Source organism: Phyllobates terribilis, unplaced genomic scaffold, assembly GCF_046119375.1.
Source record: "Phyllobates terribilis strain yellow unplaced genomic scaffold, ASM4611937v1 Scaffold_9__5_contigs__length_417890890, whole genome shotgun sequence".
NCBI classification, from domain to species: domain Eukaryota; kingdom Metazoa; phylum Chordata; class Amphibia; order Anura; family Dendrobatidae; genus Phyllobates; species Phyllobates terribilis.
In genome coordinates, this window is record NW_027362769.1 from 210,865,970 (window position 1) to 210,884,593 (window position 18,624).

Here is an 18,624-nt window from a genome sequence, read left to right on the forward strand (position 1 = left end):
CAAGGCACCTATCTAGATGCATAGTGAGCACTTGGAACCCCAGGTGCTTCACAAATTGATTCATAAAAATGAAAAAGTGGAAAAAAAAACACTTTTTTATTTTTACGGATTAATTTGTGAAGAACCTGGGGGTTCCAAGTGCTCACTATGCATCTAGATAGGTGCCTTGGGGGGTCTAGTTTCCAATATGGGGTGACTTGTGGGGGAGCTCCAATGTTTGGGCACACAGCGGCTCTCCAAACGCGACATGGTGTCCGCTAACAAATTGAATGGAAAATCGGCTCAAATTGTTAGCGGACACCATGTTGCGTTTGGAGAGCCCCTAATGTGCCTAAACAGTGGAGCTCCCCCACAAGTGACCCCATTTTGGAAACTAGACCCCCCAAGGCACCTATCTAGGTGCATAGTGAGCACTTGGAACCCCCAGGTGCTTCACAAAATGATCTGTGAAAACAAAAAAGTACTTTTTTTTTTCACAATAATTTCCTTTTAGCCTAAATTTTTTAATTTTCACATGGGTAACAGGATAAAATGCATCCTAAAATGTATTGGTCAATTTCTCCTGAGTACACTGATACCTCATATGTGGTCATAAACCACTGTTTGGGCGCATGGCCGGGCTCAGAAGAGAAGGAGCGCAATTTGACTTTTGGAGCTAATTTTCCATTCAAAAAGTAAAATGGCGCTCCTTCCCTTCTGAGCCCTGCCGTGTGCCCAAACAGTGGTTTATGACCACATATGAGGTATCAGTGTACTAAGGAGAAATTGACCAACAAATTTTAGGATGCATTTTATCCTGTTACCCATGTGAAAATTAAAATATTTAGGCTAAAAGAAAATTTTTGTTAGAAAAATAAAAATGTTCATTTTTTTCTTCCATGTGGCTTTAGTTCCTGTGATGCACCTGAAGGGTTAATAATCTTCTTGAATGTAGTTTTGAGTAGCTTGAGGGGTGCAGTTTTTGGAATGGTGTCACTTTTGGGTGTTTTCTGTCATAAAGACCCCTCAAAGGGACTTCAAATGTGATGTGGTCACTAAAAAAATGGTTTTGTAAATGTTGCTGGAAAAAAGATAAATTGCTGATGAACTTTGAACCCTTCAAACTTCCTACCAAATTTTTTTTTTTTTCCAAAATTGTGCTGATGTAAAGTAGACATGTGGGAAATGTTATTTATTAACTATTTTGTGTCACATCAGTCTCTGGTTTAGTAGAATAAAAATTCAAAATTTGAAAATTGCAAACTTTTCAAATTTTTTCCCATATTTTTGATTTTTTCACAAATAAACGCAAATATTATCGACCTAAATTTAATACTAACATGAAGCCCAATATGTCACGAAAAAACAATCTCAGAATCGCTAGAATCCGTTGAAGTGTTCCAGAGTTTTTACTTCGTAAAGGGACACTGGTCAGAATTGACAAAAATGCCAAGGACTTTAGGGTCAAAATAGGCTGGGTCCTGAAGGGGTTAACACTAAATGACAAGTACAGTAATCAACACTGTCACTGTACTTCATATATATGTGACTGACATGTTTCTATCTATCTAATCTATGTGTGAAGCTCTATTCTGTCTGTTATAAATTGTCGGGTACCGCTGCTGAATTGCCGGCCGGCTTTTTTAAAGAGACGGTGCATGAAAACACAATTATTTTTTTAAATAAATCCTTTACACTAAATGACAAGTACAGTAATCAACACTGTCACTGTACTTCATATATATGTGACTGACATGTTTCTATCTATCTAATCTATGTGTGAAGCTCTATTCTTTCTGCTGTAAATTGTCGGGTACCGGTGTATGCCGCTGATGAATTGCCGGCTTTTCGTGTAATACATTCTACATTATTCTTAGTTGTTTTACTTCATGTAGAATTAACCTACAAGGAAAGAAAGGGTTTATTTTCATTCCGATATTTGTGTCCCATTGACTTGCATTGGTTTCCGGTATCGGAATCGGCGATATCCGATATTTTTTGAGTATCGGTCCGATCCAATCCGATACGATATTTCCTGATATCGGAAGGTATCGCTCAACACTACTCATCACCAGTTGTCCCTATCAACTGACTTTAGTCTACAGGCTCCTTGATCTATTAAACAACAAGCTGAGCTTTACTTACCATCCCTGGGTCCAGTGCTTCCTCTCCGCTGGTGCCCTGGTCTTTGTTGATTAGATGTCATGTCAACAGCACTGAGGCCAGCACTCAGCCGAAATAGACGGCATGCACCGCTGAGCTCAGTGATTGGCCTCCATGCTATTAACAAGATATCACCGCTGCTAACGATCAACAAAAGATAGGGGCAGTGCTGAAAAGGCATCGCTGGACCAGAGGAGGGTAAGTAAAGCTCAGTTTATTATTTTATTCATCATGGAGCATGGGCGTAAAAATAGTTGAAAAGGAAGTACCCTTTAGAGCTCTGTCTTATCACAACTACCTCTGTTCAACTGTATTTGGGTCAGAGATTTAACACGTCTTTTTCTAATTTGAGCCTATTTTCACGCTTGGTAGCTACAACATTTGCAGTTTTTCTATTCTTCCGGCTATCACTTTGGACTCAGTGATGGATTAACATTTTTTTTTTAATCTCATCTTTAATTCTCTTCGTTATTAAAGAAATGAGTCACTCTGCCCATGCACTTGTCAATAGAGTTATCACTTCATGTACCTTTGGCATCTGTTCAACAGGCTGGATGTCTGAGAAAAACAAAACGTGTCATCGTATCCTCTGGAGCTGCACAATCAAATTAAAGTCCCATTTCGTAAGGCATGGAGAGTTCACGACCTTCATCGCCTGCCTATTGCTTTCTTTATGATGAAACACTGATACCATATATATCAAACATTATTAAAGTAACCTCTTCACCTGCCCCCTTTAGCCTCAGTTTGTCTGGTTCCTGTACTTTGCATAAAGCTATTTCCAAGAATTATATCGCCAGTGAAAGTCATGTTTATCTAGAAGCAATGATAAAAATGATATATGTTCACTTTTTTATTAATAAAAAACCCTAAACAAAAACAAAAAAAGCATATATAGATACAATTGCTTCAGGTTTCTAAATTTTATTTTTCTTTTATTTGGTGTATCAGTTTTGTAAAGCTGAAAAGTGAGAGTTATAGCAGCGAAATCTATTTATCTGGCGCCGGGAAGGCGGAGTACCTCGCCGGTACCTGCACATAAGATCCCTGCTCCACAAGGATACACAGACTGCAGGAAGAAGAGCGCCCCGCATACAAGGTAAATTGCGCAGGCGCGGGATCCGGCCACAGGAACTGCACGACACGGGGCACTGTGACGTGCAGGGGAGGGGGAATATGGAAATTAAGTACATAGGCGGGGATTTCTTTGCGTCCCCCAGACGGGAAGTATGTCAAAACTAATTTAATAAAAAGCTATTTCAAAACAAGCAAACCTCTAATATGGGGCATACAGGTAAGTATAGATTCACATTTCTATCACCTGTATGCCCATATTAGAGGTCTGATAAGTCCCAGGGGGTGACAGATTCCCTTTAAATTCTACTCAAATTTTAGAAAAATCTGCATTTGCCATCTGCACAGATTCAGCAAAATGCAGTTTTCTGAACCATAAAAGAAAATCCTTTTACTCACCGTCCACCTCTCCAGACCTCCGGTTCTCACCCGTCTGGAAATCGCTGTATCTTCTGATAACCGCCACTTGTGTTGAAATTCCCGGGCCTCTCACGCTAGGCCAGGACTTCCGACTTTGATTAGGCACAGGACGGTTCTCCGCATGCACGCAAAGGGTCAAGGCGTACGTTGTGACGTCTTGATGGCGTGAACCCTCTTGAGGACTTCAGTGCAAGTGGGTGTGATCACAAGATGCAACAAGGATTCTACTGGCATTGGTGAGAAGCGGCGGAGCCGAAAAGATGAGAGGTAAGGTGAGTTTAAAGGGGTTGTCCGGTCAAAAGGGATAAGTCTGCAGTCACTGTGTGTGACTGCTGACTTATGAAGCCCCCAGCGCAGACACTGTGCGCTGCGGGAATTCGCCGGTATGAGACCCGGTAATGGAGGGTATGTATTTGTTATACATACCCCCGGCCAGTAAGCACGGCCTCGCTCTCCATATACTTGTATTGAGCAAGGCCGAACCTTCTAGTCAGACGCGCCCGCTGGCAGTCTACATCACTAGACGGGGAGTGGTCTCGCTCCATACAAGGAGAGGCGGCGCTGAATGGCCGGGGGTATGTATAACATATATGACGCGCCCCCTGGGCCGTCTGTGTGGGAATACCTGGAGCCGGGTCTCTGTGTAATGCTGGGGGTTGTAGTCTCCGTGGCGGCGACCCGGTCCCGTGGCTCAGGGTGGTCAAACCAGTGGCGGATCTGTTTATTTGGTTTTAAATGTTTAAATGTCCGACTACGCCACCCGTGGATTGCGGTCACTGAGAACTGATGGCTGAGGCTGATGTTGCGTGCGCAGCAGAGGGTAGTATAACTCCCCATGGGAGGAGTATAGCCTCAGGGCAGTGAGTGCAGATGATGGGGGTGATGGTGCGCGGGAGCAACAGTAATGACTCAGAGTCCAGTGATGCAGTCCACGGTCTTTACTCACAGTTTTACACTCCAAGCCACTTCTGCAGGTAATGGCTGCCCACGTCGTACTGTGCTCACCAGGTGAGGAGCTCGGCCAACTCCCAGGTATCTTTGGAATGATCTTCCGTTTGACCACGTTTCTGTCCAGCTGCCTCGGGCCTTGGCGGGCAAACGTATGTTCCGTTTCCCTGGGTCCTATGTGGTGCCTTCCTAACGGGTGTAGTGAGGGGCCGTGACACGTACAATGCCACAGCCTCCGGTTACTAGCTGAGGGTAGTTGCTCTCCTCCACTAGCTGAGGGATCTGGTTCCCTTTCTTGGCCTGACCCCCCTACTCTGGTAACGGCGGGCGTACGGTGGCGACTGGCCGGTCCGCACCCCTGTGGTCCCTTCACTCCACTCCTGGAGCCTCCTCCGTTCCTCTCCTCTCCTTTCTTCTCCTCCAGGCCCAGGCCTTGTGACTTGGCCTGCCCGCGGAGCAGAGCTCGTACAGAGCCCCTGCTCCCTCCATTCTCCTCTCTGACTGAACTGAACACTGATCTAAGATGGTGCCCACCTTATATATCTTCTACCCAGTGCACCCAGGATCTACTCTCCCCACCCACACACTACCGGTTCCCCCTTTCTAGGTGTTCCCTCCCCCCACTCCAGCCAGGGATTAGGGACAGTTGTGCTCACTCTTGGGAGCATTGTCGCCCTGTCCCCCGAAAATGTGGTGTAGTGCATGTGGGTGTTAGGGTCCTGAGCCACAGTCCATCCTTACCTGGAAGTGAGATATCGCACCTCTGGGTGAGATGCAATACCTCTGTAGCGACCGAACCCTCGGCGCGCTACATATACATAGCCTCTGGTCCCTGGTCTCATACCGGCAAATTCCCGCAGAGCACAGTGTCTGCTTGGGGGGATTCATAAGTCTGCAGTCACACAGAGTGACTGCAGACTTAACACTTTTGACTGGACAACCCCTTTAAGGATTTTTTAAATTTTTTATATGTTACTCTAATTATGGTCTGGGGTCTGGAGAAACCCTGGACAACAATTTGGGACATTCAATTTGCGGAGAATAACTTCTTTTCAAATCAAATTTCCCTGAAGAATCCGCGCACATAGGAAAATTAGAATTTTGCTTAATCCGCTCACCTCTACTGTAGACATTTTTTGGTAAATTTATACCAGCTTTTGGTTGGCTTACATTAGACAATACATTTGCGCCATATTTTAAAGAAGTTGTCCACTACTTTGACATTGATGCCCTATCCCAATTGAATGGGAGGCGGATGTGCAGTTACAAGTGGCGGCCGCTACAACTTGATGGCCAGGCACCGCAGGTAAGGACTTCCGGCCGGCGGCCACCGGCACCGATGACAGCTGTTTGGTGGGGGTTCCGTGTGAGGGACCCCGACCGATCATACATTGATACCCTATCCTACGGATAGGGCATTAATGTCAAAGTAGTGGACAACCCCTTTAAGCATCAGCCCTTCCCTACTAAGCCATGACCCATTAATGACAAGCCAGAGACCCTTTTCGAATCAGACACAAAAAGTGTCTAACACACATTAAATATGGAGCAAGACATATACACCAGTTTTTTGGTGCAAACTGAGCTTGATTTTTGCAAATCACTTTTTTTTTAACTGTATTGTCTTACTCTTGAAAAATCAATTCAAACCACTACCCTCTAGGTTCCTTTCTTCTTTCCTCTGTCCACTGCCTGTTGTCAAGTGTAATCCGTATTCAGCAGCAGAGAGGAAGAGATAGATTACATGAAGTGGGAGGAATTCTTCATCTTTCTGCTTCTCCTCTCCTATCTTTCAAACTAGCATAACACAGCGCGGTGGTCTCTAACCTTTCTTACCTTGAAAGCTACATTCAGCTCTCAGAGAGGGTTGCCACATCCAGAGCACCCAATACCTGTGTAATAAGCCATAGAAATCACACTGAGGCGGTATATTTACATCCAGGGGTACCCACCTTACCCCCATTCGATATTTTTTCATCAAGTACTCCCACCATACTATGGCATCCAGCTACAATGACCCCTCTAACTGGCAGTATCATCCTATCTCCAGCTTACCATATTTATCTCTTGACTCCCATGGCCAGTATATGAGCATCCAGATCTGATCTTCTGTGCTATGCTACTCACAAAACGTACTATTTGGACACCCGCTCTTCATAACTGTTTGATAGGCCTGATGCTAATGCACCAAGCTGGCACACAGTCGCGAGCCCCACATTATGGACCCCTGAGCAACATGTGGCTCCTGAGGTTGGGGACCACTGGCAGAGGCTGGCTTGAATTTGGACAATGGCTGAAACACTGCATTCTGGAATGCAGGAAAAGGAAGTTCCAGCACCTTTAGTTCTGGCAGAAGTTGAAAAAGAAGAGAAAAATGCAACGTTGTCAGTTCAGCATCTGAAGTAGGAAATGTATAATCCAAAGACAGCATAAGCCAGCATCAATGAATACAACTACTTAATTTTCTTTTTAGTAAAATGATACACAAATCATATAAAAACAAAGGAGAAAGTATACACTAAATCACGCGTTTCAGGCTCTTTCAGCTCTTAGTCATGAAACACGTAATTTAGTGTATACCTTTACCTGTCTTTTTATATAGTTTGTATACTATTTTAATAAGAAGAAAATAAAGTAGTTTTATTAGTTGATGCTGGCTTCTATCTTTAGAAGAAGAGGAAACACACATTAAAAAAGAGTGGATGGTAAGTTCCAGAGCAGGAGAATTAGGAAAAACCCCTAGAATATTAGACTAGTATGTGCATCATAAGCAGTTTTAGTTCGATGTGGGGAGATGCCGGTTTTCTACAGGTTTTGTGTGAATCCCTTTAAATTGTAGGAATCTATTTCTGAAATATGCTTTACAGTCAGGAAGCTATGCTTTATCCACAGCCAGATGCACAATGGCATGGGAAGCTATCACAGCATGCAGCGAAATGCGTCGAGTAGATGGACCACGTCGTGTGTTTCTTCCCACCATTTCTGTGTTTCCATTAAGTGTTCTATCTGTCAAAAGTCTTTGCCATTGTTCTGCTTGAACGGTTAATACATCTATGAAGCAGCATCGAGACTTGATTAAATCCACCATGAGTGATAGTTGTTCCCTGGTAAAGTCAGAAAGAATTGTAGAGAAAAAATGATACGTAATAAAGCATACTGAGGACACTGCTGAGATATTTATAGAAGGCACCATATTTCTTCTAGATGACGACACCGTTCCAGTCAGTCACCAGGAAGGACGAGCTGATCAGACCCGCTTCATTAATGAGAAGTTTATAATAGACTAAAAGTGTCTAAATATGCAGTCACTGAAGTGGATATGTTGAGATAAGTGACTGCAGTCTGTGAGCGCCTTGCCATTAAAAACTACAAATGGCTTAGAGATGGGTTTTATGTTGGGTTGGCCAATCGTCAACACAACATGGCCCGGTAAGGTCACCCGAAACATCATCAATAAAGCGTAACTAGATTTGCATTATCAAATTGCCTTTTCTTTCATGTTTCCTTCAAATGATTTGTAAACTCCTTCTCCCGCATACAAAAAAAAAAAGAACGTCGTACATTATACAGTTCTGACTGTGTCTTTCTCGCTTGTGTTCATTCATTCAAATACAATGGAAAAAAATGAAACTTATACATTCGCTCCCTCTCTACGCTTCACTGTAGCTTAGATTCTTTGCATACAAATGTCCAAGTAGAAAACCGCAATGAATATTTTTCATTTTCTATTTTTCTTTTTTTTTTTTTATAACCTCCGCTATCACTTCAGAAAAGCTTGGATCTGTGAAACGAACTACTATAAAGTGCCAGCGGGGAGCATAGACCAGACTGATAAATAAGCCATTTTGGCTTTAGTGGCTTATTTTGCCTATAAACTACATCTAATCACGGGTGATTACAAATATCCCCCCCCCCAATAAATGTCTTTTTAATATACTGACAGATGTTTATAATAAGCAGTAAACATTTCAACTTGATGAATGTTCTTCTGAACCGTTAAGATAAGCGGTCTTGTTTATGTAGATGGATATTTATTGCCGGAATCCTAAATTTAACAAGCGGGAGACCAAATGCAGGTATTACCACCCGAATATAGCATTGTCCTGAATGCACTCAATCAACCTTTCATGACCGGGTGCCATTCAGGACAAATAATACAATTTTTTATATGTATTGATTCAATTGTCTTTTATCCCATTGTTTTACTACTAAATTTGTTTAGCTGTTTCTGTCAACCACATAAATCTGTAATGGAGGAACATGATTGACCACCGCTCTGTAAATAGGTCACGGGATGCAACACGCAGTCCTAACTTAGAGTTAGGACTGTCCCATAAGGGTTGCCGTGAAGTGGCGGGATGGCTTTCACATTATTTTGATCAAAATTATGTTAACTAAATATCCTTTATTATTTATTATTATTTTTGCACTGTGCTATTTATACATCTACTTTCAGTTATTTGGGTATTTTTCTTGTTCTTGGTTTCTCTCTGTTTAATGGCCTTGTGTGAACATGCATTTACATTTTGCATGCACATCAACTTACGTTTCAGTTCAGACCATAAAGTGACATGTGTCAGATTTGAAAAATTTGGCCTGGTCACTAAGGGGTTAAACTTTCCATAATCAACCAGTTTAGGCTGGTAAGATAATAGTCTGATTTTTTGCACAAATAGTTTACAATTGTTTGAGTATTCTGGCTCATTATCATCTTAAAGGGAACCTGCCATCAGATTCATGCTGCTTGAACTATTGGCTGCATGAATCAGTCAATGGCTGAGTGATTGCTGCCAGGTATGCTTTACTATAAAGCGCTGTAAACATATTTTAAAAAGCTGGCCAGGAACTATGTGTTTTGGCTGACTAATCCCCTCCCCAATTCCTTTGACAGGGAAAGAACCGACCAGTCTGCAAGAGCGGGGTGGGGAGAAGTCGGACTGACTTACCTTGAACAAGTCAGCCAAGACACACAGTCACGGCTTATCAAGGTATGTTTACTTTGAAACAACACAGTGTTTCTGACCTAGACATACCTGCCTGCAATTGCTCAGCCAGTGTCTGATTCATGCTTCACATAGTTCTCATCCACTCCTCTCCATTGACTAAGGAGAGAAGTAAATGAGCAGCTAATCGTCACGTGCAGTCACTTGACCGTCCATTTGCAATGGTAGTATAAGGGAATTGTGACAGCGTGCGTATTGTACACTGTCACAATTAGGTAATCTTCAGCTGCATAGAGTGACTGCAGAAATTTGTTTAGAGCCAGGAAAATATTTCGATTTGAGAGTCCTCAGTGGTTGATACCTTTTAATGGCTACCTGAAAAGATGGTAACAGGTTGCATGCTTTCGAGACTACTCAGGCCTCTTCATCAGGCTAGTATAACCCAAAATCTGAAGAGTCACATATTTATACACAATATGGCACAGAAATAATGCAATAGATGAGACAGGTGACGAAAAGCAGAGCTATTACTATGGGAGAGATGAACATTTCTGGCTGTAAATATTTTAGCAGTTCATAGATAAGGACTGTGAAAGGTTTATTGTTTTGTGCAGTATTGTGATTACTCCACAAGTTTGATGGGCACATTCCTTAGTTGATGTAAAATGACATAAATCCATGCAACACATTCATTCCTGCTCTGAAGGTGTCAAAGGTCACCATAAGTTTATATTCTGAGACTCTCCTTTCTCTCTGAGATTTGAAGTTACCTTTTAACCACTTCGCGCCAGAGCCTGTTTTTGCCTTCGTGACCAGGCCAATTTTTTCAATTCTGACCACTGCCAGTTTATGAAGTAATTACCCTGGAACGCTTCAACGTATTCCCCTGATTCTGAGATTGTTTTTTCGTGACATATTGTACTTCATGATAGTGGTAAAATTTCTTCGATATCACTTGCGTTTATTTGTGAAAAAATCAGAAATTTGGCGAAAATTTTGAAAATTTTGCAATTTTCAAACTTTGAATTTTCATGCCCTTAAATCAGAGAGATATGTCACACAAAATAGTTAATAAATAACATTTCCCACATGTCTACTTTACATCAGCACAATTTTGGAACCCAAATTTTTTTTTGTTAGGGAGCTATAAGGGTTAAAAGTTGACCAGCGATTTCTCATTTTTCCAACAAAATTTACAATAACATTTTTTTAGGGACCACATCATATTTGAAGTCACTTTGAGGGGTCTTTATGACAGAAAATACCCAAAAGTGACACCATTCTAAAAACTGCACCCCTCAAGGTGCTCAAAGCCACATTCAAGAACTTTATTAACCCTTCAGGTGCTTCACAGGAATTTTTGGAATGTGGAAGAAAAAAATTAACATTTAACTTTTTTCACAAAAATGTTACTTTAGACCCAATTTTTATTTTCACAGGGGTAACATGAAAAAATGGACCCCAAATTTTTTGTGCAATTTCTCTTGAGCGTGCTGATACCCCATATGTGAGGGAAAACCACTGTTTGGGCGCACGGCAGGGTTCGGAAGGGAAGGAGCGCCATTAGACTTTTTGAATGTAAAATTTGTCTGAATAATTAGCGGACGCCATGTTGCGTTTGGAGAGCTCCTGATGTGCCTAAACAGTGGAAACCCCCCACAAGTGACACCATTTTGGAAACTAGACCCCTTAGGGAACTTATCTAGATGTGTGGTGAGCACCTTGAACCCCAAGGTGCTTCACAGAAGTTTATAATATTGAGCTGTAAAAATAAAATGTTCACATTTTTCCCACAAAACCGTTTTTCATCCCTTAATTTTGCATTATCATAAGGGTAATAGGATAAATTGCACCATGAAATTTGTTGTGCAATTTCTCCTGAACACGCTGATAACCCATATGTGGAGGCAAATTACTGTTTGGGCGCACGGCAGGGTTTGAAAGGGAAGGAGCGCCATTTGACTTTTTGAATGTAAAATTTGTTTGAATAATTAGCGGACGCCATGTCACATTTGGGGAGCCCCTAATGTGCCTAAACAGTGGAAACCCCCCACAAGTGCCACCATTTTGGAAACTAGACCCCTTAGGGAACTTATCTAGATGTTTGGTGAGCACCTTGCACCCCCAGCTGCTTCACAGAAGTTTATAATATTGAGCCGTAAAAATAAAATTTTCACATTTTTCCCTCAAAAAATGTTTTTCATTCCCTAATTTTGTATTATCATAAGGGTAACAGGATAAATTGCACCATGAAATTTGTTGTGCAATTTCTCCTGAACACGCCGATACCCCATATGTGGAGGCAAATTACTGTTTGGGCACATGGCAGGGTTTGAAAGGGAAGGAGCGCCATTTGACTTTTTGAATGTAAAATTTGTTTGAATAATTAGCGGACGCCATGTCACATTTGGGGAGCCCCTAATGTGCCTAAACAGTGGAAACCCCCCACAAGTGCCACCATTTTGGAAACTATACCCCTTAGGGAACTTATCTAGATGTGTGGTGAACACCTTGCACCCCCAGCTGCTTCACAGAAGTTTATAATATTGAGCCGTAAAAATAAAATTTTCACATTTTTCCCATAAAAAATGTTTTTCATTCCCTAATTTTGCATTATCATAAGGGTAACAGGATAAATTGCACCATGAAATTTGTTGTACAATTTCTCCTGAACACGCCGATACCCCATATGTGGGGGAAAACCACTGCTTTGGTGTACGGCAGGGTTCGGAAGAGAAAGAAGCGCTATGTTGGCTGGGATAGGCAGCAGACACCATGTCACATTTGAAGAGTCGCTGACATGCCAAAACAGCAGAAACCCCCACAAGTGACCCCATTTTGTAAACTACACCTCTCAAGGAATTCATCTAGGGAAGTAGTGAGCATTTTTTAATTTTTAAATTTATACCATTGGGCAGTGAAAAAAGCATAATTATATTTTTACCACAAAAAAATGTTTTACCCTCAGATTTTACATTTTCACACAGGGCAATGGGTAAAAATGGTGCCGAAATGTGTCACACAATTTCTTCTAAAAGTGTCAATACCCCATATGTGGCTGTATCGTACCACTTAGCCATACGGTGAGATTTGAGGGGGAAGGAGCGCTATTTGACAATTGGAGAACAAATTATTGTAGAATAGGCATTTGGATTTGGGAGCACAAAATTTTCTGAATTTCTTTTGGGGGGCAAGGACCATTTTGCTTTTCCAGAGCCTTTCTGCTACCAGTAACTTGGAAGTCCCTTATATTTTTAACAGATGACGGACCTGAGTGGGGACTAGCTTTTTTTGAGGACTGAGTTGAAGCTTTTATTGGGAACATTTTACGTAACATTTATCCGGCGCTCTAGGCTGAGCACTTACATCGGGGTTTCCATCTAATTTTCCAAGTGATGTAATTCAGATGAAACCCCTGCAGGATCCATTCACTGTAATGAGGCAGCAGAGTTACTCTGGACTCCGTCTGGCCTCTGTTTAGTGGTGTCCTTTTTTTCAGAAGTGCACAAAACTGTGGCCAACCGCACTTTTATGCACGCCTAAAAAAAATGACACCGTGGGATCCCAGGCTAGACGGCATCCACAGTGGCCTATATCTGCCTCATTACAGGGAATCTTCCATCATGGGTTCTGGCTGAATCACGTATTTCAGACATTTACACGGAAACTCTGGTGTAAGTGCTCAGCGCAGAGCACAGGATAAATGTGAGCAGAGCCTTACTGGGATCTTTGGGAGACATAATAAACAAATCAGTAGCAGGTGAATAATATTTGTTTTATTTATTTTTTATGCCATTCCTAGTGTGATATAACTGATTAGATTACTTTATTCTTCGGGTCGGTGCGATTACAGAGATACCAGATTTATATCGGGTTTTTATGACTGACAGCTGTCACACACTAAAATACGCTTTTTTTGCAAAATCTAGTTTTTGCATCACCATATTTTGAGAGCTATAATTTTTCCATATTTCGGCCGATAGAGTCATGTGACGGCTTGTTTTTTGCGGGACGAGTTGAAATTTTTATTGGAACCATTTTTGGGCACGTGACATTTTTTGATCGCTTTCTATTCCGTTTTTTGGGAGGTAAAGTTAACAAAAACAAACACTTCAGGAATTGTTTTTTGAGTTTTTTTTTATGCCGTTCTGCGTGTGGTAAAAGTGATCAGGCAGCGTTATTCTTCGGGTCAGTACGTTTACAGCGATACTACACTTACTGTATTTTTTTTATGTTTTGGCGCTTTTACACAATAAAACAATTTTATAGAAAAAAAAATATTTTTTTTGCATTGCTTTATTCTGAGCGCTATAACTTTTTTATTTTTTGGCTGATGGAGCTGTATGGCGGCTTTTTTTTGCGGAACAAGATGACGTTTTCAGTGGTACCATTTTTATTTCTATTCTGCTTTTTGATCGCATTTTTTTCCACTTTTTGTTTGGCGATATGATGAAAAAGCATATTTTTTTGCTCCGTTTTTTATTTATTTTTATTACGGTGTGCACAGAAGGAGTTAATTAGTGTGACAGTTTTATAGCTCAGGTTGTTTCGGACGCGGCGATACCAAATATGTGTACTTTTTTTGGTTTTGTAATAATTTACGGATTTATTGGTTTAATATTTTATTTATTTATTTTTATTTATTTTGTGATTTTTTTTTTAATAGTTTAAAAACTTTTTTTTTACTTTTTTTTACATTTTTACTTAGTCCCTGTATGGGACATTAATTTTTATTTTTCTGATCACTGATCTCATGTAATGTAATACACATATATTACATTATATGAGATCTTCACTGACTGTTTCAGTCAGAGTCTCCTGTCTGACTTCAGCTACATACAGGCTGAAGTCAGACAGGAAGGACACCATATATGGCAGAGCTGGAGGCGGTCATGTGACCTCCAGCTGCCATAGCAACCCCAGGTCCTCAAACGAAACGGAGGTCTTCGGAGGTAAGTAAGACGACCCCCTCTCTTCCTGCTGTCTCCTATATGCCGCGATCACTATAGATCACAGCATATAGAAGACAGCAAAGGGTTAACATCACTGGGACCTGATCTAATCAGGTCCCGATGATGTACCCTGTCAGAGCTAACGCTCTGCACCGGAATCGCAGTGCTTGCAGGACCCTGGGGGTCCTGAGCACTGCGAGACCACCCACCGTTTTTAAACGTCGGCACTGCACAGAGCCCGGCAAGCGCCGACGTTTATCTACAGTGGGCGGTCGGGAACCGGTTAATACCAGTAATTTCATTTCTTTGATGCTGTGATCAGGGGAACAAAAATGCTTGGCTACAGGTAGATCTATTCTTTTTTCTCTTATTGTGTGGCAATGATGATTCATGCTTGTCCTAAGTTTTTGCCCCGTCTCCCCTACATACAGACACTCAGCTGGACATTTGGTACATATAATTAAGTACACTACATTAGATGCAATACGGCTAAAAGTGCCTGGGATCTTGTAGTCCTGATGTGAGTTGGGTATCTTCATCTTGTCTGTGGTCATTATAAACGGACAGGTTTTACATTTTTTCTGGTTGCAAGGAAAGATACCTGTAGCTGGTGGAGATGACAGGGAGCTTCTGACAATGATGTTTCTTAGATTTGGGCGCTGCCTGAAACACAGAAGTGGGGGTTCTGGAAATATGGATTGTAATCGGGCATCTTTTTGTAGTAAAGGTTGTAGTTTCCATCCAGCTCTCCTTAGCGCCTCCAGATTTGGATTGTAGGTGACTACTAGAGGCACCTGGTTGCTTTCTTGTTTGGTTTTGTAAAGTAGGAGATGATTCCTTGATATTCTGGTGGCTCTTGTAATCTTGTTCTCAATTGTTCTTGGATAGTAGCCCTGATTCAAAAAGGTCTTTCTGAGGCCATCAAGGTGCTTGTCTCTATCTATGGGGTTGGAACATATCCCATTGTATCTGATGGATTGGCTGTAGACAATAGAAATTTTATGTGTTTCAGATGGAATCTGTCCCATTTAAGATATGTTGGATGGTCGACTGGCTTCCGGTACAAGTATGTGTCTATTTCATTGTTCTGTATCTTGATGATGGTGTCCAAAAAGTTAATTTCAGTACCGGGGTAGTTGAGTGTTAGGTTGATGGTGGGATGAAATCGATTAAAGTGTTCATGGAACGTCTTCAGCTGTTGCTCAGACTCCATCCAGATGATTAAAATATCGACAATGAAACGATAGTAGGCCACAGGCCTGATGGGACATGAGGACAGAAAGTCACTTTCAAGCTTGGCCATGAAAAGATTTGCGTACTGTGGAGCCATTTTACTTCCCATCGCTGTACCAGTCTCCTGTAGATATATGTTGTTATCAAAACCTTTCCTTGCAACCAAAAAAAATGTAAAACCTTTCCCTTTATAATGACCACAGACAAGATGAAGATACCCAACTCACATCAGAACTACAAGATCCCAGGTACTTTGAGCTGTATCGCATCTAATGTAGTGTAATGTGTACTTAATTATTGTTATAATCTGCAACAAGTACTAAGGAAAGATAGGGGAAAGCTGTCCCTACAGTAAGACTAAGCTGAATCCCTATGATGTAGCGGGCTGCCTGTTCCTAGCGAACAGACCCGCCTTAGTCCTCGGCTAGTCTGAACGAAGACCTATAGCATTAAGGGAGGGGTCCCTGAAAGAAGTAAGGACTGGGACAAAAATGGGACACCTCCTAAACAGAGAAGTTGTTGCAGAACACAAAAAGACAAACTGACAAAAATGTACTACAGGTCCCAGAAGGATCAAGCGAACTTGACAGAGAAAGGCACCGAATCACCAGGCAGAGAAACAGTCAAACACTGAAGTTCAACACAGCCATAAGGGCGGAGCTGGAATATAAAGGCAGATGGTCACTTGACCGTAAAACACAAGATAGAAAAAAACAAACAGGAGGGTTCTAACAATTATATGCACCAAATGTCCAGCTGGGTGTCTGTATGTAGGTGAGACAGGGCAAAAACTTATGACAAGGATGAATCATCATCGCCACACAATAAAAGAAAAAAGAATAGATCTACCTGTAGCCAAGAATTTTTGTTCACCTGATCACAGCATCAAAGACATGAAATTACTGGAATTAAAAGGTAACTTCAAATCTCAGAGAGAAAGGAGAGTCTCGAAGAATAAACTAATGGTGACCTTTGACACCTTCAGAGCAGGAATGAATGTGTTCCATGGATTTATGTCATTCTACATCAACTAAGGAATGTACCCATCAGACTTGCTTGGTCATCACCACACTGCACCAAACAATAAAACTTTCACAGTCCTTATCCATGAACTGCTAAAATATTTACAGCCAGAAATGTTTATCTCTCCCAGAGTAATAGCTCTGCTTTTAATCACCTGTCTCATCTATTGCATTATTTCTCTGCCACATTGTATATAAATATGTGACTCTTCAGATTTTGGGTTATACTAGCCTGATGAAGAGGCCTGAGTTGTCTCGAAAGCTTGCAACCTGTTACTATCTTTTCAGTTAGCCATTAAAAGCCATCAACCACTGAGGATTCAAAATATTTTTCTATCTATTGGCTAACACGGTACAAATATATATATATATATATATATATATATATATATATATATATATATATATATATAAATATATACAGTACAGACCAAAAGATTGGACACACCTTCTCATTTAAAGATTTTTCTGTATTTTCATGACTATGAAAATTGTACATTCACACTGAAGGCATCAAAACTATGAATTAACACATGTGGAATTATATACTTAACAAAAAAATGTGAAACAACTGAAAATATGTCTTATATTCTAGGTTCTTCAAAGTAGCCACCTTTTGCTTTGATGACTGCTTTGCACACTTTTTTCATTCTCTTGATGAGCTTCAAGAGGTAGTCACCGGAAATGGTCTTCCAACAATCTTGAAGGAGTTCCAGAGATGCTTAGCACTGGTTGGCCCTTTTGCCTTTACTCTGCGGTCCAGCTCACCCCAAACCATCTCGATTGGGTTCAGGTCTGGTGACTGTGGAGGTCAGGTCATCTGGCGTAGCACCCCATCACTCTCCTTCTTGGTCAAATAGCCCTTACACAGCCTGGAGGTGTGTTTGGGGTCATTGTCCTTTTGAAAAATAAATGATGGTCCAACTAAACGCAAACCAGATGGAATAGCATACCGCTGCAAGATGCTGTGGTAGCCATGCTGGTTCAGTATGCCTTCAATTTTGAATAAATCCCCAACAGTGTCACCAGCAAAGCACCCCCACACCATCACACCTCCTCCTCCATGCTTCACGGTGGGAACCAGGCATGTAGAGTCCATCTGTTCACCTTTTCTGTGTCGCACAAAGAAATGGTGGTTGGAACCAAAGATCTCAAATTTGGACTCATCAGACCAAAGCACAGATTTCCACTGGTCTAATGTCCATTGCTTGTGTTCTTTAGCTCAAACAAGTCTCTTCTGCTTGTTGCCTGTCCTTAGCAGTGGTTTCCTAGCAGCTATTTTACCATGAAGGCCTGCTGCACAAAGTCTCCTCTTAACAGTTGTTGTAGAGATGTGTCTGCTGCTAGAACTCTGTGTGGCATTGACCCGGTCTCTAATCTGAGCTGCTGTTAACCTGCGATTTCAGAGGCTGAAGACTCAGATAAACTTATCCTCAGAAGCAGAGGTGACTCTTGGTCTTCCTTTCCTGGGGCGGTCCTCATGTGAGCCAGTTTCTTTGTAGCGCTTGATGGTTTTTGCAACTGCACTTGGGGACACTTTCAAAGTTTGCCCAATTTTTCGGACTGACTGACCTTCATTTCTTAAAGTAATGATGGCCACTCGTTTTTCTTTACTTAGCTGCTTTTTTCTTGCCATAATACAAATTCTAACAGTCTATTCAGTAGGACTATCAGCTGTGTATCCTCCTGACTTCGGCACAACACAACTGATGGCCCTATCCCCATTTATAGGGCAAGAAATCCCACTTATTAAACCTGACAGGGCACACCTGTGAAGTGAAAACCATTTCCGGTGACTACCTCTTGAAGCTCATCAAGAGAATGCCAAGAGTGTGCAAAGCAGTCATCAAAGCAAAAGGTGGCTACTTTGAAGAACCTAGAATATAAGAC